The 25,186-nt window shown below is 37.2% G+C and overlaps 1 protein-coding gene across 1 annotated transcript in view; it reads right to left on the reverse strand.

Moving 5' to 3' along the window:
- Nucleotides 1-24,856, reverse strand: part of htr2cl1 (5-hydroxytryptamine (serotonin) receptor 2C, G protein-coupled-like 1) — a 124,563-nt gene extending 99,707 nt beyond the window's left edge. Inside the window, exon 1 of the mRNA XM_073837230.1 lies at nt 24,734-24,856. The gene's annotated coding sequence lies outside the window, so the exon portion shown is untranslated. The remainder of the gene's footprint in view (nt 1-24,733) is intronic.
- Between the last annotated feature and the right edge of the window lie 330 nt (nt 24,857-25,186).

Raw genomic sequence — 25,186 nt, forward strand, 5'->3', positions numbered from 1 at the left:
AAACTCCAAAATAGACAAAGACAAAACCCAAAAGTAAAGTAATGTACCTTTTGATTAATATGTTTCACTCTCTTCCTTTTTGTCTTCTCCGTCATGTTCCTTCTTTGTGCTTTTTGATGGGTCAATCCGAGCTGCAATCCACGATTTTTGGATCATCCAAGATATCAGCTTCCTAAACACAGTCATCAGTCTTAAAACAATGTCTACGATGCAAGTCATCCATCAGTGTATACTAATTTTCTCTTGTCAGGCTTTGTGTATTAAGCATTGTTTGGCCCAGGAGCAGTAGAACACAAAGGATCGTGGATTTGCATTTTCATCTTGTTACGCCAAATGGTAAGCTCGTTCCTGGTTTATAGGAAAGTCATACAGTAGTTTCTAAGATATCACAGGGGGGAAAAACTTTCCAGTAATTACACAGATTTCCCTTCCACAAAAGTTTTGCTTCTACACTCTTAAAAATAAAATTGCTTGACGATGCCATAGAAGAACTTTTTTATCTAAATGGTTCCATAAAGAACCTTTAATATCTGAAGAACCTTTCTGTTTCACAAAAGGTTCTTTGTGGTGAAAGAAGGTTCTTCAGATTTTACAAAAAAGGTAAGAAATAGATGGTTCTTTAAAGAACCTTCGACTGAATAGTTCTTTGTGGAACCAAAAATGGTTCTTCTATGGCATCACTGTGAAAAACCTTTTAAAGCACCTTTATTTTTAAGAGTGTATTTGCCACTTTCTAAATTCCCAATGCATAAGATTTCATCCATTTCACACATTACACATTATTTCACTAAAAATAAAGGTTCTTTACTGGCATTGATGGTTCCATGAAGAATTTTGAACATCCATGGAACCTTTCAAATGCAGGAAAGTTTCTTTGTAGTGGAAAAAGTTTATTTAGATTTTTAAAACGTTCTTCAAAATGGTTTGTTGAAGAACTGTTCACTGAAAGGTTATTTGGGGTACCAAAATGGCTCTTCTAAGGCATCACTGAAATAACAACCATTTGGAACTTTTATTTTTAAGTATGTAATGTTATTCAGCTAGGATTTCGCTAAAAAAAAACTTTTTTAGCCCACAAATGGTCAAGATCCTTTGAACATAATCTTCTTAGGGTCTCATTACCTTAACTCTCTGAAATCTCTATGATAATGGTGGTCCATCCATTCTCCTACAAAGTAGAGGACAAGGGAACAAGTACTGAATACAGAACAATTTTATTAGTGTTTCCCCCACAAAAAAAATAAATTAATAAAACTTCCCTCTACCTGGTCCTTTCTTAATGCGCATCCAGGAAAACAGCCCAGTGAGACATGAGATTAAGTCCAAATCGTGTCCAGGATGCATTTCATTACACATCTGAACAGCGGGTCATTCATCAGTTTGACAGGTCTAATCCCTTTGGGTCACATTACAGAAATATTTGTGGCTTGATGGCCACTGAGAAAGGACCACCAGAAATGGAATTCCAAAAACAAGATTTACTGTTGCCCCATGATGAGAAGTCACACTGGAGTCTATGTGTAAGATGTGGGATTATGTTTCCAATATCAAGGTGTTTTTTTTTCCCTCAAATGATCGCTTGAATGGGAGTCTGCAATGTCTGGCACATTCTGTCCACATTTACTGAAACAATGTTTGTGCGCCATTCACACACACTCATCTGCAATCAATATGCCCTCCTGTGTCAAACCTTAAAGCGAAGTAATGAGAAAACAGGACGACTACAGGTTTTAATAGCGAAATTTCAACAACACATGAAGACAGATGGCTATAGACTTCAGTGTAGAAGAGAAAACTTTAAGTGGACTTGTTCACCAAGGACCCATTAACAAGTCTAGAAGATATTCCCAAAACAATTAAAGACCATCTACAGGACCTACTGCAATGTGCACATGGAATCTATTTTTTCTGTGGAATTTAGCAATGGGTTTAACTCTCTAATGCCATCTTTCACAGCAAAGGCAGTAGAGAAGCAGATTATATAACATACAAAGTTTACTTTTACAGTTTTTTTTACAATCACTAGGACACATTTCTCAATACTAAAGTGACTTTTTTTCCTAACCATCTTTCAACTTGACACAGCAGTTAATTTCACATTTAAAATGCACTAAAACTATAAAAATGCATTAATGCCCCAAAAGAACTCTCAATCAATTCTTACATAACTATAGCAAAGGTTTTCACCAATCTTTCGCCATTTTTTTTATATGATATTACTGTAGAACTGTTACAAATTTCTGTCTTATTCATTTTTGTATTATGCTAGGTTTTGAACTTAAGTTTAACAGTTTTGAAAACAGTATGTAAACATGGAAATTGGCTTGTTTAGTACATAAAGTTTTGGTGGTGTTTGTGTCAAAGTGATAAAAGAATTCAAGAAAAATATTCCAAATTCAAGTTAAAGGTATAGTTAAAATAAAAATTAAATAAACTGTTTATTTACCTCATGTCATTCCAAACCTGTATGTGGAACACAGAAGAACGGCTTGGAACAACATGAGGGTAGTACCACAAATATAATTTCACTCTATTCCTACAATTAGTAAATGTTACAATACTCAGTATTTCACAAGTATAGCCACAAGACAAACTTAACACATTAACATGATTGTAGTGTCAGGACAATGTAACCAAAATGGGATTTTTAATAGCTTTTCAGCTCAAATAATGCATAGGATTTACCAGAAGAATTAATGCAAGTGCTTTCATATAATTTACAAGCTTTACATTACTGCTTAAGTCCAAAAAATGTACTTCCTATAAAAGTTCCTCACCATAACCTTGATTTTTGGCCTCATGAGCAACAGCGAAGGAGCTGCCTAGAGGCGGTCTGTCAAACGGTGTCGGAACTGGAGCTGTTACAATGACCTTTTAACACCAACTTCACTTTAACACAGCTTCAGGTTGATAGGACCCATAATTTCACAGCGCATCAAGTGGAAGGCAATCACCGACTTTACAGTAAAAGAAAACACGACCCAGAGGATTGACTTTCTGAGACAATTAAAGAAATTCAATCTTCTACACACCGCAGTGCGACCACAGAGGCCATCCATACCTCATCTATAACTGTCTGAAACAGACAATCACATCAGCTCAGCAAAGAGCATAACCAGCTTCAAAATGACTTTTTATAGATTGACCAGATGCCATAAATACAATATATCTGCTCAAGGTATCACACTATGGTTTACATTCAGCTGACAATACTTCACGTGCAATTTCAGCAGAATCTACAGTCGTGGCCAAAAGTTTTGAGAATTACATAAATATTGGAAATTGGAAAAGTTGCTGCTTAAGTTTTTATAACAGCAAAAAAACTTGAAAAAAAAACTTATAACAAGAAAAAAACTTTCCACTACATTGTTAAGAAGGCTTCTGGGAGTTCAAGAAAGTCCAGCAAGCGCCAGGATCATCTCCTAAAGAGGATTCAGCTGCGGGATCGGAGTGCCACCAGTGCAGAGCTTGCTCAGGAATGGCAGCAGGCAGGTGTGAGCACATCTGCACACACAGTGAGGCCAAGACTTTTGGAAGATGGCCTGGTGTCAAGAAGGGCAGCAAAAAAAACATCAGGGACAGATTAATCTTCTGCAAAAAGTATGGCGAATGGACTTCTGAGGACTGGGGCAAAGTCATATTCTCAGATGAAGCCTCTTTCCGATTGTTTGGGGCATCTGGAAAAAGGCTTGTCCGGAGAAGAAAAGGTGAGTGCTACCATCAGTCCTGTGTCATGCCAACAGTAAAGCATCCTGAAACCATTCATTGCTTCTCATCCAAGGGAGTGGGCTCACTCACAATTTTGCCTAAAAACACAGCCATAAATAAAGAATGGTACCAAAACACCCTCCAACAGCAACTTCTTCCAACAATCCAACAACAGTTTGGTGAAGAACAATGCATTTTCCAGCACGATGGAGCACCGTGCCATACAACAATAGTGATAACTAAGTGGTTCGGGGTTCAAAACATTGAAATTTTGGGTCCATGGACTGGAAACTCCCCAGATCATAATCCCATTGAGAACTTGTGGTCAATCCTCAAGTGGCGGGTGGACAAACAAAAACCCACTAATTCTGACAAACTCCAAGAAGTGATTATGAAAGAATGGGTTGCTATCAGTCAGGATTTGACCCAGAAGTTGATTGAGAGCATGCCCAGTCGAATTGCAGAGGTCCTGAAAAAGAAGGGCCAACACTGCAAATACTGACTCTTTGCATAAATGTCATGTAATTGTCGATAAAAGCCTTTGAAACATATGAAGTGCTTGTAATTATATTTCAGTACATCACAGAAACAACTGAAACAAAGATCTAAAAGCAGTTGAGCAGCAAACTTTGTGAAAACTAATATTTGTGTCATACTCAAAACTTTTGGCCACGACTGTACACTGGATAAGTTGTATATAAGTAGGGTTTATAATTCACACCGACCAACCTGCCAACTGTGGATAAATATCAATAATGCATATCAACTTACTAGGCAGTTTGGCTGGTTATGATTCATAAATGATGTCCTATCACTTTGCATGCCATCTCTATCAGAGTTCCTCCAACATTAGCAATTCCTGATCTCATGACGAAAACGTACCTGTGGGAACTTTTTCGCAAAATGCAAAGTACATACCAATAAGTACATATCACTGCAGTTTCCAAAAGAAATGAACACTAGAGGCGGTAAAACAGTAGTAGACAGTTATGATTACAGCTTCATATGTTTTGCTTTTCAAATGAAACAAGCTTGCTCAGTAGCTCAGCTGACACAGAATTGGAAAAACATGACTCATAATGAAAGAGCGGAAAAATCAGGGATCGAAAAACAAGCCAAAATGGCATGCTTGCGTTTTTACCTCACATTCAATTTTGTTCATACTATCAGGTAGGTTTAGGTATAGTGCAGATGGTACGTTATTTTAAAACGTCAGGGAACATTAGAGTTATAGCGCCACTCAATGGACTGCGGTGACAGGTACAAAACCAACATCACATAAAATGTACCATATGTACGTTCATCTATTCCAGGGGAAAAAACAAACACTCTTTTAGCACAACTCAGTGGACACTCTACTAGAGACCTGCAACCGCGGGACCCAACGCAACAGAGTGTGGCGCGGGACGAAACTTGATGGGTAAGTGCGGGTGCGGGCGGGTAAAGACTCGTGTGTGTGCGGGATGCGGGAAAATAAAATGATTCGCGGGACTCCCGCAAAATAGAAATATCTAAACATAAAATATCTAAAAACAAAAAATTGTTATTCACCTATTGCACAAAAGCTGCAAGAACAACATAAATATGATTAGTAAGCATGAGAATAGGCAGTTTCGATTTAAAGCTTGTTTGCAGCGTGAGGAATGTAGCCATCTGCTGATTTCTGGAACGCATCGCCAATCAGTGGTGTTCAAGTTAAAATCCACTCACTGCTCAAAAGTTTTGCACAGTGCTGAATATTGCGTGCTTACGAATTACAACACACAAAGTGTAGACATTTATGAAAGGCTAATTGTGCATAATATCAATTGTGTTATAAGAGCTTTATGAGATTGCGTACTGAGATGTCAGCTTTAAAGGAGCTTTGTTTGTTTGCATTCTGCCGTGGATGCACGCAGTAGCTCATGTTTGCTTTTTTGTTAAGAATAACAGTGGTTTGTGAATGTTGATGCTTAGCCTAAATAACAAATATTTTATCCAGAGCATTTATGCTGGGGTCTAGTGGAGATGTTACAGAACTTTTTCATGTAAATTCAACCGATGTACTGAAAAAATCTCTATAGGTTAATTTTATGCGGGCTTTTGCGGGCGGGAGCGGGACAAAATATGAATGTCGCGGGCGGGAGCGGGACGAGATAACATTTATTTCCGCGGGAGCGGGACACAATCTTGCGGGAGCGGGACAGAAAAATCCGTCCCGCGCAGGTCTCTACACTCTACATCGAATATGTCACGAAACGTACATGGCGGTACGTATTTTGCGTCTTGCGAAAAAGTTCCCACAGGCACGTTTTTGTCATGTGATCATGTTGTTTATTTCACAATGACTGACTGTTGTAAAGCTGAAAGCCATTCAATGATTCAGAACCAGATTTACCAATAAACATTTAAATCTAAGATGTGACTTCGATAATGATATTTTTGTTTTGGCTAGACATTCTGAATGACTGATAACTTCAAAAATTAGTAGCCAATTGGCTGTAAATGGCAAATTACTTTTTACTGTTTGCATTTCAAAAACTTTCAATTTTTGGGTCATGACCCATGTTTACTTGCTCTGTTTACTTATTCTGAAAGCAACTCAAATTCTAAATACAACCTGACAAATAAAGCCGACAAGCAAATGACACACCGTCAGAGAACTTTACGTCCCAGAACCCTCAGCGGGGCTGCTAGGCGAGGTACAACTGTTGAGTGACATTAGGAGGAGAAGGGACATCACAGAGTCAGCGAGGTGTGTGTTAAGTGTGTACATGTGCGCCAACCTACCTAAGACAAAAAGAACAAAAAAAGAATATCACAATATCATTTTTAGGAACTAGCCACCAGGGCGGTCACCCAAGAACTAAACTTTCCCCAGATCTATTTTTCTGGTTGCATTTGCACTACTAGTAAGAACTCTGAAGTGATGTAAGCCAGCCTACAACCATGTCATTTAATTGCGGCATTCAATAACGACAACTGCTAAAGGGTGGAGGACTGAGAGGAACCTGGACTTCGGTGTCAGTCCATTTATCACTTTTTTCCATGATTGTTGGAGTTAGTTTGTGGAGTAAATATATGTAAACTGTGTGTTTACACAGTTTTCCAATGCCAAGCGTAGTGTGTTTCGTACAGCTTGCATTTGGCTAATCAACGTACACTTATGTCACTGCTAGTTCCTATTGTGCTGGGTTAGACCCTACTCTGAACCCTAAACTAAAAACATTCCCAGTTCCTGTGGTTATAGGAAATATGAACGCTCCTCTGATGTGAAAGCTCCTCAAGCCAGCAAGGTGCCTGTTTCTCCAGGGGCAATATGCCATAGTATGTGCATTTGTTTGAGAAAGGCGCATTGTTTGTTCCACAATTGGCTGTAAAACAGGTTTCTTCCAAGACTGTGGTGGAGAGGTCTTGCTTCCTCACTCTGCTCTGTCATCCGTAAGGCCCCAGATAAAAAGATCACAAAGTAAAGAGGATTATAAGAATAGAGGGCAGCCTCATGGTTTGGATCAATTGTAAATATGTGTGTGTGGGTTCCGGCCAAGATTTGTGAAGCTTTCTTCACACATTATCATAAACTCCCACTGCATGAAATACACATCGACAACAGTCTGTGGGACAAACTATATCCTCTCACAACCTATAGGGTAGAGGTCTTCATGGGTCTACTTGGATCCAAAAAGCCAAGGTCTATCCTGAGACCAAAACTGGTTTAGGTCCAAAATTTTGATCTGAGATTAGTCTGGGTCTTGGTTCATTTTTAAAGGGGATGCAAAATTCACTTTTACATGGTGTTTGCATATAAATGTGTCTCAACCATCCACACAACCACCCTACAATGATAAAAATTCATTCACTTCTTTTTTTTTTAAATCCTTATAAACCTAAACAGTCTCAATTATCAAGTTGTTTTGATTTTCTGAGCAGTGTGACATCATACTGCTTAGGCCCCGCCCACGTTTGCTGACAGACTGTCCCATATTAGCATATTTCCACCCTCAGCCAGTTGTACGCTGGCCACCATTTTCTCTGTGCTCGAGCTGCTGTAGCGACATCGTTTCGTAATCAAGGCATGTGTTTTGTAGTTGGATGTAAAAGTGAACATATGAGTCTTCATTTTCTCCTGACATCAGAGTCACTGAGGATGCAGTGAATTAGTTTAGTTTTTTATAGTAATGAGCTACCAAATAAACAAAAAACTGAAGAGAGGGGCGGGGTGAGCAGTAGCTCATTATCATTTAAAGAGACATGCACCAAAATGGTTTGCTGTTACGTGACACTGGGACACATGATAAAATGAGTTTTTGTCCTAATTAGCCACGGTGGCGACACACAAAATTTCAATTTTAGAAACGGTTTCTATTTCTACAACGTTGCGGCTGGAACTACAACACAAACTATGACAGTTATAATCTCAGGTACTGATTATGTGCTTTGTTCAATGTTAAAAGTGTCTAATGTGAGTTTGAATATCATTTTGTGTAACATTTATAGCCATACTTAAAGCAACAACAGATAGTTTACCTCAGATCTTAAAAATAAATTTAACCAAATGTGTTAAAACTGCGAACCAACACGTGTTTTCCATGACAAATTTCCCTCTTCACTAAGTTTTGTCAATTGTTAATTAGTCAAATTCTCAGTCTAATTCTTGTTTCAGGGTTCTCTTTCTAAATAACTTGCATTGGGTTAGTCACTCAATTAATTCTCTTGTACTTCGTTGCCACCCTTCTGAATTATGTTGCATTGATAAGAAGTTAACACAAACAAAAAGACTGTTTAGTTGTGCTATCTTACAATCAATATATAGTCAATGTAAGTTTAAGTGTTGCCTATGTAACCAGTTAAAACTTGAAGTGGTGATGAAAAAAAATCATGGAAAGAGTCTTAAAAAGGTCTTTAAAAGTTATTAAATTTAACTCCACGATTCCTGTATTTACCCTGGAGTAACAGCTCACTACTAGTTACAAAAGACACTGTAACAGTCTATTAGTCACAGGCAATTAGTTGCACTTTTTCATCATTTTCTTAAATTTTTCTTTTGACTATGTTCTGGCCCGCCATCAGTGGCAAAAAGTTTTGGCTTACTTGCCGACCCTTGCCCTAAAGAATCATACCAACTTGTGGAAAATGGGCCTCTGATGTCCCCTTTAATTAATGTGCTAAATGGACCCAAGACCACCCAAATTATTTTATAATAGGGCATATTTCAAATTTACTCGTTTCAGGCATTTAATAACATAATTATTTAAAACAAATACATATTAAATAATTCTATGACAACATTTCCTATCGCCTTACTTCTCTGTTCTCTGTCAGTCTGTGTAAAAAAGCAAACCCTCTGGAATACTGTTGTGCACTGCAGAGGCAGGAGCTCCACAGAAACTGTGCTCTGCAACACACAAGCCATTTGAGAGAATGAGTGCAGGGATTTGCTTATTAATATTAGCATAAGTATAAATTTTCTTTTCATTTGAGGTACAACAAAGCTATTAGCAGTTTATCTACTCGGAATTGCTCACCCAAGCAGAAGAACTATGCATTGTTGCCAGTTATTGATTACAGAAAACCATTTAGCTGAGGTTAATGCTACTAATCAAAATCCAATTAACATACACTGATACACATGTTGACATACACAAAGTTAGGCTACATTATCTGGCAACATGGGTTAAAAGCGTAGCTAATGTAAATAATATAAAGGATAAGAGAATGAATATCATCTACATGGAACATCTACAGGAAGATGGCCATACTTTTACATTTACACCGGTTTCTAAATTGTCGTCTCCAATTTTAGTCTGGCATACTAGTTGAAAAAGCCTCTGCTCTTCACTGTGAAGAGCTGCAGGCTGTGCAGATGTTGCTGCATTTTACATTCGAGTCCAGTGAGGTTTGAAATAAACTGTCATCGGGTCAATTCAGACTTTGGTCTAAATTTATCAGTGTCTGTCTTGGTTCGGGTTTTCATTTTTTTAAAATAATTTATGCACATCGGATTCAAATAAGAAGTGATTCGGGTTGGGAACATATTTTAGGACTATATGTTCGCAAATCATTAAAGGTCCACCAAAATGCTTTGAAACACACAGGGTTATTCTATTTGAACTGAAACAGGAAGACAGATCAGGACATACCCAGCAGTCTCGCCTCTTTTTTTAAATAGCCAATAGCGTTTCGTTTGAATCACAGCCAGAGCTGTTGAGCTGGGTAAAGCCGCATTTGACAGCGTATGACATCTCATCCAAATAGCATTATCTATATATAAAATAGCACTATGTGTAAACTTTAAATGAGTCCAATACGTTTTGTGGTTTGTGCCGACTCTGTGTGCACGCTGTGGTGGTTTGTACGACACAATGTGAAACCAGACTTTATTCGCCCTAGTGGAATGCATACAGTATTTACACTGTCTGAATCGTTCCCTATCCCCTATATAGTGCACTACGTGGCATTTATCATACAGAAAATAGAAATTCTGTGAACAAGTGACCAATTTTAGCCACAGCTTCAGTGTCTATTTATAGTGTAGGGGGTGGGACACAGAATTCCAGAGAGCATTTGATTGGACAGAAAAGTTTGATGAGAAGCTGAAGTGCAGGGTGATGTCATCAAAATGGTTGGTCCATGTTGGCGGAAGTTAGAGACTCTAAGTTTTAAACGGTATATCTTCTAAATGCAAGTTTTGTCAGTTTTGGAGCACACTACCTTACAAATAACCTTAAGAATGCATTCATACTAAAAGCCAAAAAACTTCAATCTTGATTTCATGGGGACACAGTGATGAAAATACTAAAGAGAGTAGCTTCAAACTATACACATAAAGTAGCAGATGTGAAAAAAAGACAAACTGAGTTAGGAACAAGCCTCATAAAAAGCCTACGACAGAAAATGGTCTTGAATTGTATGAAACTAAAACAAAGCATTTCCAAATAAAATAATTTTATATTCTTAATTTATATAAATTTTAATATTCTTATTGTGTTCCACAGTGAAAAACAAAACACATACAACTTGATGACGGTAAACTTTCCCTTTAAATGTGACCCTTGACCACAAAACCAGTCATAAGGGTGCATTTTTTAAAATTGAGATTTATGCATCATCTGAAAGCTAATATATATATATATAATATATAAGCTAAAAATTAAGCTTTCCATTGATGTATTTGTTAGGATAGGGCAATATTTGGCCAAAATACAACTATTTGAAAATACTGGTATCTGAGGGTGCAATGCATAATACTAATCAAAAATTAAGTTTTGATAAATTTACAGTAAGAAATTTACAAAATTTCTTAGTGGAACATGATTTTTACTATTTTGACCCATGCAATGAATTTTTAGCTATTGCTACAAATATTCCTGTGCTACTTAAGACTGATTTTTTGGTCCAGGGTCACAAATACTGTCTTGAGTGAATCTCAAAATGAATATCCATTTTTAATCTGTGTATTATAAATGCTGTGAACCCACATGGGTGTTTTTATTACATTGTTTTTTAGTGTTTTAATATCAGCCAAACATTAAAAATGATCATAACAATAAGATATTTCTCAGTTTTTGGACAGAATTTTAATAGCAGTGCATCTCTAAACACTACATAATGTCAGTTTCCAGCAGGCACTATTCTGAGGACAGTTAAGTTCATCTGATTACATGTGCAGGTATATACAGTACATAAGCCTTGATAAATGGCCTTTCAACAAGGGACAGAGACTGATCTGGATATGGACTGACCTGCTTTATTCAATAACTTTTTTGATGGCTGGCTGCCTTCCTGTCCTCTATCGTGCCCCTTCTCTCTCTCACTGTCTGTCTTGCTACTTCACAGCATAAATTCAATCTCAGACGCACCCTTGTGTCCTGTTCTGAGGCCCTGAACTTTAGACAAGCAAAGATTCCTGCCCTTGACAATGTTAATTCGTGTTCTCCACACTGTTTGAATCTCAAAGTCACACCAGCCGTTGTGAAAGCGCACACGGGCACATAACGGTGAGCAGTGAGTCGTGATGTCACAGAGGGCACACAGCAGGACACAAACTGAACATGCTGTATCTATTGATGCCACCCCAGAGAGCATGTCAGTTCCCCACCAAGACACAGAGAGGAGATGTGGCTGTGTAAAGCCTCCTTATTTATCAAGAAAGAGAGACCTTTAAGGCTGAGACTTAAACATCGATATCAGGGTATCTGCAGAGCTTTTAAAGACCTGCATAAATATGTCCAAACCCATACATTCAATACATACAATCTTAAAATTGCATTTTAAAACTTTATATTAGCAGTTGAAAGGAAATTTACTCACCCCCATGTCATCCAAGATGTTCATGTCTTCTTTCTTCAGTCGAAAAGAAAGGATTTGTTCTCCATATAGTGGACTTCAAAGGTGAGCAAGGTCCAAATTGCAGTTTCAATGCAGCTTCAAAGGGCTCTACACAATCCCAGCTGAAGAATAAGGGTCTTATCTAGCGAAACAAGCTCTCATTTCCAAAAAAATAAAGATTTATATACTCTATAACCACAAATGCTCGTCTTGCACTAGCTCTGCGATGTGTGTCCGTGACTTCACGCATTGCGTATTCACGTAAGAAAGGTCATGCGTTAGTTCTAGGTTAGTCTGTGTACTTTGGTTCAAAAAGGTAGAGTAGGGTGAAAAACTCTCATTTTCTCCTCCAACTTCAAAATCATCCCACATTGTTGTTTTACCTTTTTTTGCACTCCATTTGACTTTCTTTGTGCATTCGCTTTGTAAAAACTAGGTCGGTACTTCCGCCTCTGACACGCATAACTTTTCCAACATGATAGTCTAATGTGTGAGGTCAAGATATTGCAAGATGAGCATTTGTGGTTAAAAAGTAATTAGTAAAAGTATTTTTTTTTAGAAAATGACTTTCCCTAGATAAGACCCTTATTCTTTGGCTGTGATCGTGTAGAGCCATTTGAAGCTGCATTGAAACTGCAATTTGGACCTTCAACCTGTTGATCCCAATTAAAGCCCACTATATGGAGAAAAATCCTGGAATGTTTTCCTCAAAACCCTTAATTTCTTTTTGAACATCTTGGATGACATGGGGGTGAGAAAATTATCCATTTTTTATTCTGGAAGTTATTCTGAATCTTTAATTATTAACAACCCCAAAATACAGTAGGAGCCACAGTACACTTTCAGTATAAACCCTATAAAGTAAACATTGTCGGAATTCTTTAAAAAGTAGTTCATAATCAGTCGCTTGGCATAAATGTGCAATATTCAGAATTCTTAAAATGTAAATTGAGACTTCTGTCATAGCATTTAGTATTTTTAAGACTTTTTATGACCTTAAATTTGATCAAACTGAAAACAAATTGCTATTTAATTAATATAAATAAAATAAGCTGCATATGCCGTGTACTATATTTTAAAATAAAGAGGCAAACTTAAAAATAAATATATAAGTGATTTTTCCATTACTCCACTGATTATTTCCTTAACAGCCATAAATTATATAATGATTAATAGGAGTTAGCCATTGAGAATAATTACAAACTCAATCATGGTGAAATTGAATTTACATGAGAAGGGGATCACATTTACACCCAAATGATAATTAATCTACATGAAACCCGAACCTCGAACTGCAGCTATAAACTGCATATCATCTAGATTAAGTCCACTTAAATCTACTCAATTAAGTTAGTGAACAGAAAGTGTTTGTGTGTGAAACATTAAGATGCCTTTTTTTAAAAAACGGGTTAGTAATTCACTTTTATGTTGCTTTATAAAAGCCTTTTAGATTATGTTGATAAAAAGATCTTTAATATGTTTTCTGCTGAGTTCAGCATTGTTCTGGGATGCTTTCGGGTTTCAGCGCGACGTGGCTCACATGTTAATGTAAGTGGTGAAATAAACACAAAGCGACTATTGCATCAGTGCAATCACTTATTTAGCAAGATAATTGCAATTTGATATTTTTGTCATGTGAATCTTTATATTGCATAGTATCTAAAATGTCTCTTAACTTTTGCACACAGATTCACCAGTAAAACTGATGTAAAAACATGTCAAATTCGTAAAAGGATACTATGAGGATGTAAGAGTGAAATCTGAAAAGAGGTAGAAAGAGGACAGCTGCAGGGGGGGAATGATTGGACTGAACTGAACTGAAAGGCCTTGTGTGGGAGGATGGATGTTTGAATGGCTCACACCTCCTGTAATAGTCTGAGAGATATTTTAAAGCCTCTTTCTGACACCCAGGGTTTCTCAGTGTCACAGAAAGGAACACAGTGCGAACAGAGAACCACTTCAGTGCTTTTACTGTTTGACACAGTGTGCACTTATACACGCATGAACACACAAAAACACACAAACACCCTAGAAGTCAATGACCTCTAAATTGACACCTGACCCCAAATTTCCAAAATATCTGGTGTGGTCAATATTATTTCAGTTGTCGTTAGTAAGGCAGCCACCGCTAGTATCGCTCACTCTTGTCTTGAAGTGCTTCAATCGTAATAAGTATTAAACTTTGGCATATAACATCATAAACCTACAATTTTCTCTTGCTGGAAGATAAAACTGATGAATAAATGTGACCCTGGACCACACAACCAGTCTTAAGTAGAACAGGTATATTAATAGGCAAAGAATACACTGTATGGGTAAAAATGATTGATTTTTCTTTTATGCCAAAAATCATTAGGATATTAAGTAAAGATATTATTCCATGAAGATTTTTTGTAATTTTCCTACTGTATATATATTAAAAAGTATATTTTTAATTGCTAGGAACTTCATTTAAACAACTTTAAAGGTGAGTTTCTCAATATTTAGATTTTTTTGCACCCTCAGATTCCAAATAGTTGTATCTTGGCCAAATATTGTTCTATCCTAACAAACCATACATCAATGGAAAGCTTATTTATTCAGCTTTTTAATGTAACTGTAATTGGATACTGATGCAACTGGTACATCTCAATTAAAAAAATGACCCTTAGATTGACCCGTGTGGTCCAGGGTCACAAATACTTATATTTATTACATTTACATTTATAGATTTGACAGATGTTTCAATGCTTACATTGCATTCAAGCCATACATTTTATTTTTTACCTGGGAATTGAACCCATGACCTTGCTGTTGCTAGCACCATGTCTGAAGGATTAAAGGATTAGTTTACTTCCAGAATAAATATTTCCTGATAATTTCCTCACCCCCATGTCATCTAAGGTGTTCATGTCTTTCTTTCTTCAGTTGGAAAAAAAGGGTTTTGAGAAAGACATTCCAAGATTTTTCTCCAAATAATGGACTTCAAAGGGAGACAAGTTCAAGGTCCAAATTGCAGTTTCAATGCAGCTTCAAAGGGCTCTACTGATCCCAGCCAAAGTATAAGGGTCTTATCTAGTGAAACAATCTGTAATTTTCTAACATAAATAAATAAATAAATAAAAAATCTATACTTTTAAACCACAAATCTTGCACTAGCTCTGGGAGGCATGTCCACGTCTTCTGACTTCACACACTGCGTAACTACGTTGGAAAGGTCACGAGTGGTTAGTTTTTCATCTTTGTTCTCCAGTTCAAAAAGGTAGGGTAGGGTGAAAAACTCATCAAAACCATCCGACATTGTTTACCTTTTTCATAAAGGCCGTTTGACTTTTTTTTGCTTTGTAAACACTTGGTTGGTACTTCCGCACTATATAGAGAGTTAAAAAGTATTTAATTTTTTTTTTTTTTTTTTTTTTTAAAGAAAATTACAGATCGTTTCGCTATATAATACCCTTATTCCTTGGCTGGGATCATGTAGAGCTCTTTTGCATTGAAACTGCAATTTGGACCTTCAAACTGTTGGCTCCCATTGAAGTCCACTATTGAGAAATCTTCTGCAATGTTTTCCTCAAAAAACATTTCTTTTTAACTGAAGAAAAAAAATTAACATCTTGGATGACATGGGGGTGAGGAAATTACCAGGAAATTTTGATTTTGGAACTGAACTAATCCTTTAAAAAGAGACTTTAGGGTATGCTCTTTGGAGTTGAGTCAAAACTATAAGTAAACACACATCAACCAATTATACTAACGTCCCACCAACCATTCTCAACGTCTGCGCTTTATGGGAGCCATTTTTGCAAAGGTTAGCACCACTCACTTTGTCTTTAAAAGGTCTGAATACACTTTCTAATGAGATCTGGAGCTTGTCTAAGAAACACTGACCATTCAGAGCCCTTTTTTGGAGGAATTTGTTTTCGGAAACTTTTACAAAGTCTCTGGAAGCCACTGATGTCTGCGGCCACGGACAATAAAAATAATTACTCTACATGGCCCTGCTCCATGCTTCACAACTTTATGGGTATTAAGCATTTTCTGCTTCGTAAATTAAATATACTTCAGTTTTTACGACTACCGGGACACTCCACAGGTGCAGCCGTTGCGCAGAAACTTCGGTGCGTGCGTAATGTGACGTTTGTCATGTCAATGTATTTTGTGGGGAGAAAGAGATCACATCATGTTTCAGATAACAGAAAGCGATAAAAAAAAACATTAAACCAGCCTAAACTGGTCTTAGCTGGTCTCCTATGCGGGCTCAAACTGGCTGTTGGCTGGTTTTAGATGGATTTTGATCTTGAACCAGCGGAAACCAGCAAAGCAGCAACATTTTTTTGTAAGGTTTGTGTTTTAAATCCTTCTGCTAATTTCAAAGAGCCATAAATCCTACCTGCTTCTGTCTACTGATGAGACGTGCTTTCTATTTGTCAGATCAATTTAGCACTGACACACAAATCAATCAGATTCTAATGTGTGTGTGTTTGTGTGTGTTCTGTAAATGGCGACACTGTGAATACCGTTGTGGGCAGCACTGTGGTCCGGCTCATATGCGTTCCAGGTGACAGCCGACGATTTACACAACGCTCACAGCATTCGGAATTTAAGCCTCACACATTTTGCACACGCAGGGTCCAAAGCCACATGCGAAGCTCTGTGTGTTTTTCCACAGCTGGAACCTCAACCCTCACAGTCAGATACAGACAGAATGCATATGAGGAATTGCTGATGACACCAGCTGAAGCATTTCCAGTAAGTATTATGGAAACCGAATGTCCAGATTTAAAATTAGAACAAGATGAAAATAGAACATCAGAACAAAGAGAAAAAAGACCATATTCAAGGCCATTGTTTAGCTGAACGTGTCATGCACATTTTGAAATTAAACAAGAGACATCAAGCAAAAAAGGCCATCTGTAGCACTTCTAAACATACTGTTGAGCTACAAAGACTATCAATTATCCACTCAAAGTTTACAAATACAAAATAGCCATGTGTCTGTAATCTAGTCTTAGTCTTCTTACAATAAACAACTGATACAACGTTTTCTGTAATCACCAAAAAGCCTGTCAGCAACAGGAACAAAACGCACAAACAACTTCGCTGCTTTTTACGCATCTGTTAGTTTCAATGTAGCAGATGCCTATAATTCAAACTTGTTTACAATGCAGTAAACAGCAGTGTTTCTGTAGCTCAACTGGTAAAACATAGCTCTAGCTATTCTAAGCTATTCAAGCTCAAGGGTATTTAGTCTTTTTCAGATCACTTGGTGGGAGACCCTTGTTACATCATGTGTAAAATTGAGTTTTTGGCAATTGAAGCCAAGCTTAAAATAATAAAACTAAAACATTTTAGCTTTAGTTGTATTTGGTTGTAGTGAACTTAAAGGTATTTTGTGTTAAATAGCTTGAGATCACACACTAATTGGCAGACCCCTGCAGTACCACCAGAGACATCCTAGAAGTCAAGGACCCCCTGTTGAGGACCCCTTGCGTAGCTGGAATGCCCGGTTTCTTTGTATAATGCATAATGTCTGAAAATACATAAAATGTAAATTCACATTAGTTCAAGTACAGTGAACTAATAAACCATTTCTAGGCCCAGAGTTGATTCCTGAGTGCAGTAATACTGCAAAACAATATGCAATTTAATTTAGGACTTTCATATACTGACATTAGAAATGCGCTCCACTGATCTTTCTAATAGATGTTATTGTGCGCACACATGCAGTGCGTGAGGAATATATATAGTTCAGGACTAGTATGAACATGCAAATACACAAAGACAAAATGAAAACGGTTTCGTTCCTGTGTATATTCTAAATGATTCCAAGTAGCTGGAAAAACAGGTTCTGCAACAATAATCTATCATGTTGTTGTATCTTCAAGCCAAGGGAAAGAGTCACCTCTTCTGCATGGACTGTGTTGGCCTTGCTTCTTTGTCTGAATTACTTTCTCTAATATGTTTAACAGCTTTAACCACATCTTCTATTGTACTATAAATAAATCCCATTATGTTGTTGAGTCTATGCCACATACACACTGTCATTAGTCCTTTGAGTGCCTTATCTCGTTCTGTACACACAGTTTGCTTATTTACTAATGTGACCACGGATTCTACGGGGATTCTCAGGTCGTGAAACCTAATCTTTATTAGTTGTATCATTAAATTTGAACAAATGTCAGAACTGAAGTGAGCAACTAGTGGCAGTGATACCACTCTAATTGTGGACACTGACAGCGAGTTGGAGAAGCGTGTCTCTGTTCTCCAAGTGCAGTGTAAGCAAATTGCAGAGGTACCAGAGGTATATGTCTCTGCTTATTTGCAAATTTCTTATACCAGTCTGTCATTTTATAAAGTACTTGCTTCCAACCTTCCTACAGTCTAGGGAAAACCCATTACTATATGTCATATGAGAATCAAAATCCGTTAAAACTTTTTCATGTCAAGGATGGCCAAATATTATGGTCCCATTTGAAAATATAGAGACAACTATATATGTGAACCTGGACCACAAAACTAGTCATAAGAGTCTATTCTTTGAGCTTTTTTGAAGATTTATACATCATCTGAAAGCATGTATGGTTTTTGTTAGGGTATGAAAATATTTGAAATTTGAAAATCTGGAATTTGAAAATCTAAATTTTGAATCTAAAATAAAGTTGTCCAAATGATGTTCTTAGCAATGCATATTACTAATGTAAAATTAGGTTTTGTATATTTATGGTAGGAAATCTACAAAATATCTTCATGGAACATGATCTTTACTTGATATCCTAATGATTGTTGGCATAAAAGAAAAAAATCTATAATTTTGACCCATACAATATATTGTTGGCTATTGCTACAAACATACCCGGGCTGCTTACGACTGGTTATGTGGTCCAGAGACAGAAACTTTATTCTTTATTCTTAAATTTTCTTTCTTTCTACTATGGAACAAAATTTTGAGAAACGACTCTTTTGTCCATACAAAAGAAGTCAATGGTAACTAAAAAGGCTTTTGTGTTCAGAAGAAATAAAAGTCATACTGGTTTGGAATGACATAAAGGGAGTAAATGATGACAGAATTTTCATTTTTGGATGATACTGTCCTTGTACAAAAGCCTAAAGTAAATTATTAAAACATGATCCAGCAAATATTTGAGTATTTAAGTAACATTTCTCTCTGCCGACTATTCATCAGATTCGTCAGATGCATATATCTGAAGAGCAACATTTTCAAATGAATACAGATTTATTATTATAATAATACCTCTCACAGTAAACAGTCGCAAACCAATTTTGCAGATTATACTGTCATATAACCACCATTTTTTTAGAGATAAAAGCTAAAGCTGCAAACAGAATGAAAATTCAATTAGTTTTTAAAGAGCAAAATGAATCCATAATATCAAATCTGATACATGAGTTAAGAACAACCAGGTCTCATAACAAAATTATTTTGTGAGACGGAAAATATGTACCAATAGGTACGTATCACTGCCGTTTCCTACAGAAATGTCCACTGCATCCGCATTAGAATTCCACATCCTAAGCCCAATTCTGTGCTGGCTGAGCTTACGTCCAGAAAGCAAAACATATAGAGCTGTAATCATAACTGTGTACAAAAATCATTACAAGTGCTCGCTGTTTTACCTCCTCTAGTGGACATTTCTGTTGAAAACTGCAGTGATATATACCAATTGGTATGTATTTTGGGTCTTGCGAACCCCAGGTACATATCATATAAAAATGCACTTAGTATTTTTTTTTTTTTTGCTATCATCCCTAACACCCCCCAACTCCAGTTTGAAAATCACTGGGTTTCACATTTTATTCACATTTCTATAGTATTTTGTCACTTCCAAAGCAGCCTTCTAGTTCCATTTATCCTTCTGCTAATAAACTGACTGCTGTATAAGCTATAGTATATCAGGCCAATACTGTATTCTGCTATCCTTGCTGAAGTTTGATCTGAACTGCTGACACCACTTGCACAGTTAAAGAGTGTAACAACTGAAAACAGGCTGCTGAAATGAACATGGGTCTCCACAGACATGTCACTTTAAAGAAACACCTCACCTGCCAAGTCATGCGAAAGGAAAGACAGAGGTGCAGTGACAGCACCAAAGACATTACTATACTCATGAATACTGAACAACTGAAGAGAAACAGGCACTGGATTTTTCTTATTCCAATCAGTCATGAGAAAGGTCAAAGTTCTTTGATGGCAACTCATAAACTGTAACTGAACTATACTCCCGAGAACAAACAATGTCAGCTTTATCAGTTTTATGTGATATATTAAAGTCTATTAATATTAGCATAACCTGCGCCTCTATACTCAAACATTCAGAAATAGACTATTTTTTAAAGGGATAGTTCACCTCAGTCATTAATTTCTCACCCTTTTGTCTTTCAAATTCTGTAAGACCTTCGTTCATCTTCGGAACATAAATTAAGATATTTTTGATGAAATCCGAGAGCTTTCCCATGCATCATGGTACTTTCATGAGCGTGTGTCAAAGAATGACCCCGAAGAGAAGTAACTGTTGACTTAAGTCATTATTTTTGTTTTCTTTGCGCACAGAAAGTATTTTTGTAGCTTCAGAAAATGGGGTTGAACCACTGATGTCATGTGTGACCCTGGACCACAAAACCAGTCATAAGGTTAAATTTTACAAAACTGAGATGTATACATCATATGAAAGCTCAATAAATAAGCTTTCTATTGATATATGGTTTGTTAGGATATGACAATATTTGGCCGAGATACAACTATTTGAAGTTCTGGAATCTGAGGGTGCAAAAAAATCAAAATACTGAGAAAATCACCTTTAAAGTTTTCCAAATTAAGTTCTTAACAATGCATATTACTAATCAAAAATTACATTTTGATATATCTATAGTAGAAATTTTACAAAAAATCTTTATGGAACATGATCTTTACTTAATTTCCTAATGATTTTTGGCATAAAAGAAAAATCAATAATTTTGACCCATATAATTTATTTTTGGCTATTGCTACAAAATATACCCCAGCGACTTAAGACTGGTTTTGTGGTCCAGGGTCACATATTGACTATTTTAATGATGTCCTTACTACCTTTCTGGGAGTTGAATTTGGTAGTTGCGTTGCTGTCTGCAGGGACAAAAAGCCCTCAGGTTTCATCAAAAAAAATCTTAACTTGTGTTCCAAAGATGAACGAAGGTCTTATTGGTTTGAAACGATATGAGGGTGAGTAATAAATGACAGAATTTAAGTTTTTGGATCAACTATCCCTTTAAATATTTGGGGTTGAGTTTTTAATGTTTTTGAATGAAGTATCTTCTGCTATCCAAGGCTGCATATATTTGATCAAAAATACGATAATATTCAGTAATATTCAGTGTGACATGATCCTTCAGAAATCATTCTAATGTGCTGACTTGGTGCTCAAGTACCATTTCTTATTATCGCAATTGAAAAAAGTTCTGCTGCTTAATATTTTGGTGGAAACTTTTTTCGAGATTCTTATGATGAATGGAAAGTTCAAAAGAACTGCATTCATTTAAATAGAAAATAAGAAGTCTTTACAGACACTTTTAATCAATTTAATGTGTCCTTGCTGAATAATATTATTAATTTCTTTTACAAAACCCCACTGATTTCAAATATTTGAACAGTAAATGTTATGTTTAGTCACTGAATATCAAAATACCCCCTGTGATTCATCCCAACACCAATGCCGCCCAGGAAAGAAAAGTGCCATATGGGCTATCTCATGTATTTCCACACCTAAAAAAAGACAGACTCAGGGGGGAAACGGTCAGAGAAACTCCCCATGCTGTGGCACTGAACCTGGGATGTCTTTAGTCCTTAGGGTGGAAGACTGTGACAGGTGGGCTGTTTCGGCAGCTTGTCTCTGGGGCTGTAATCCAGGGACATGGGCACGAGAGCACACCGAGACAAGATCAGATGAGATGAGGGGATGTGAAAGACTGACAGAGAGGAAAAGAGAGAAAAAAGGGCAGACAAGCAGAAAGGGAATTTTCCCCTGTGAACACACACAAGCGTTTCCCTGCACTGCGAGCATGTATTTATCCATGTGTGTTCGGCACCTGTTTGGACAGCTTTCGTTTTGCATAAAGCAATTAAAGAACACAAAAATATTACGAGGAGGATCTTCTAATGTGCATGGTGTTTGTCAAACCAGCAAATGAATATAAACTGGAGCAGGTCAAGTCACCGGCTTAAGAGTATTGACGTTCTTTATCCCACAATCTATGTGTGCTGGTTTGTTAGTAAAAACACACATTCCAAAGACGTGTCAACAAAAACCAACTAAAGTAACAAAAATGCAACCACAATCTCAATGTAAATACTACGAACTACTGTGTTTCATTCATGCTGCTGAGCCGTTCCCACTGGGTACAATCAGATCTGACAGAACACTGACTAAACACAGTCCAGGGCCACACCGACAAAGCCCTAATGCCTTCACCAGGCAGCCAATTCATATTTATGAGAGAAACCCCACTGAGAATCAGAACATTAAACATAAAACCAAAGCCCAGCACACCAGAACACACTCCGGCACAGCCTCACATCATCAATTTCTCTCCAGGGTGTTGACTCTAGATCAGATGTCCACTTCAATACATAACCCAATGAGATCAGAAAGAAAATCATAAAAGCTGATTCTAGATCAGCTAAGATGTATTTTAAATGATCTGGAATCACTATCACCAGAATATATGAACAAACCCAAAACCACACCCAGGGAAATATACTGTAATATTCACATACATCCCTTGTAGTTTATTTCTAATTGACCCTTTTTACATTTTCAGGGTTATCAGAAGCAGAAGTCAGAGATGGGTAAACGTATTTGTGACCCTGGATCATAAAACCATCGTAAGTAGCACGGGTATATTTGTGGCAATAGCCAACAATACATTGTATGGGTCAAAATATCTTTCTTTTATGCCAAAAATCATTAGGATATTAAGTAAAGATCATGTTCCATGAAGACATTTTGTACATTTTCTACTGTGAATATCAAAACTTAATTATTGATTATGCATTGCTAAGAACTTCATTTTGACAACTTCAATGGTGATATTTAGATTTTTTTGCACACTCAGATTCCAAATATTACAAACAAATATTGTCCTAATTATCCTAATAAACCATACATCAATGGAAAGCTTATTTATTCAGCTTTCAGATGATGTATACATTTCAGTTTCCAAAAATTGACTCTTATGACTGGTTTTGTGGTCCAGGGTCACACAGCCATGATTGCTGTGTTCCCTTTTGTTCCGAAAGTAAAAGAAAGCTGAAGTAGCATTTCCATGAATTTCCAAAACAGATCAAATATAGAGAAACAGATTACGGAAGTCAGAAGAGAGAAAGATATATTTACAATATTAGTAACTGTAGAAATGAGTCACCACAATGAGTCTGAGAAACAGATCCATTGTTCAAACTGGTTGCAAATCGCTCCACAGCACATCAGTTTGAACTGCCTCATGGAAGCATAAAATAATTCATTGTCTTAAAATCTGTTTCAAAAAACTCTATTAAACAATAGGATACCGTTTAACTCACTTTGATTCTCAAAAAGCAGACCTAATATTATTTTTGAACGACGCTAAATATAGCACAAAAACACACCTTTTTATAATAGAACAGGAAAAGCACTCTTGACTTATTTCTGAACGACGCTAAACTCTGATGTCAGATGATGTCAGCCGTATTGCGTCATTTCATCTTATTACAGCGTCCAATTTTCGAACCTGTACGCGTCCTCAGTCTTTCTCGCGGGCGCGCGCCTCTCCAAGTCCCCGTTACGCAGACCCCAAGCAGCGGGAAGGAAGCTGAAAGGAATCTGGACACATCGCGACGCAAAATGTCACCGCACGAAACCAGCAGTCATAAATTCCCAGCTAGGCTCAGAGTGGTCCCACTTATTAAACTGACATCATCAATTAATCATCAATTTTAATTAGCTCAAGGCTCAGCAAGTACTATGAACGTGACCCGTGCTCATAAATCTGTTTCTACTTATCACTGAATCTGACATGTAAAACTGGATTTCTTAGAGCAAAGACGCCACATTTAAATGCCACTGGAAGTGGATTCATTTGGCGCTCTTTGACATTGACAGTGAATTGATAAAAACTGGGGAAGGACTTGCGTAAGGTCATGACTCTATTTCACGCAAATGTTTGACTTAATGTGTTTATTTCACTTGATTAATAAGATGCGTAATGGATGTGGAGCGATGCGCAGAGGAAACACTAAAGTTCTGTTACACATCACAGCGCATTTCAATACAATCTTTGAGATTCATCCCTAACTACATAATAGCAAATAACCAGCACTGCTGTCACTAAAATTAGAGTTAGTAGCATTTGCAACGCATTGTATTAACCTGCGCACAGGATCGTTGCCAAACAATGAAAAGCAAAAAAGCGTAATTACTTGAAAATGCCTTAAATATGCATTTTTAAACGTTTATGAACTCATTCACTTTTGCAGCTACTCGTTTTCAGGCATAAGTAATTGTAAACACTTAAATCAGACTTTTATGTACTTTTTTACAGATGAGTCACACGTAAACGCTTGAGGTAAAATACATTTTTTAAAGAAATGCGTGTTACTTCGCAATGAGAAGAAAGCGATAAACCCATCTGAGACAAATCAAATAAATAGACACAGCTACAAGTGTTTTCTCGCGTAAAAATGAATACATGTTATTTATAATTAACTCACCCATTAAGGAATAGTCTGTCTCCTCTGACCTGTCGGCATTCTAGCGTTTCTCGACTTCCGTTTAGTCTTCCTTCACTTTCATTGATGACGAATTCCTCAAGAACGCAAGCCTGTGGCAGGACGAGGATCGTGCTCATTCAGACTGAAGCGCGGAGAGGGGGGGGAGGGAGAGAGAAAGAGAGAGAGAGCGCGTCGTCACTGCCTGCAACCAGCCGCATACCAAACAACGCGCGAGGATCCACCGACTGTCTGCTAATGCAGCTGCGCTCTGGCGCGCGGCCACGGGTAGCAAGGGTGGTGGCCAGCCGGCGCTTATCTGTAACGCATCTCTCAAAGCTCGACGGCCCGGTTTAATTACTTTGAATGTGCAATTAGTGGACGACTGAGCACTTTTCGCACCATCCAGAAAATTGAAAGTCACAGAGATCGTTTCATAATAAGTCGTTTTATGAA

The sequence above is a fragment of the Garra rufa genome, chromosome 3 (genome assembly GCF_049309525.1).
Source record: "Garra rufa chromosome 3, GarRuf1.0, whole genome shotgun sequence".
Classification (NCBI taxonomy): domain Eukaryota; kingdom Metazoa; phylum Chordata; class Actinopteri; order Cypriniformes; family Cyprinidae; genus Garra; species Garra rufa.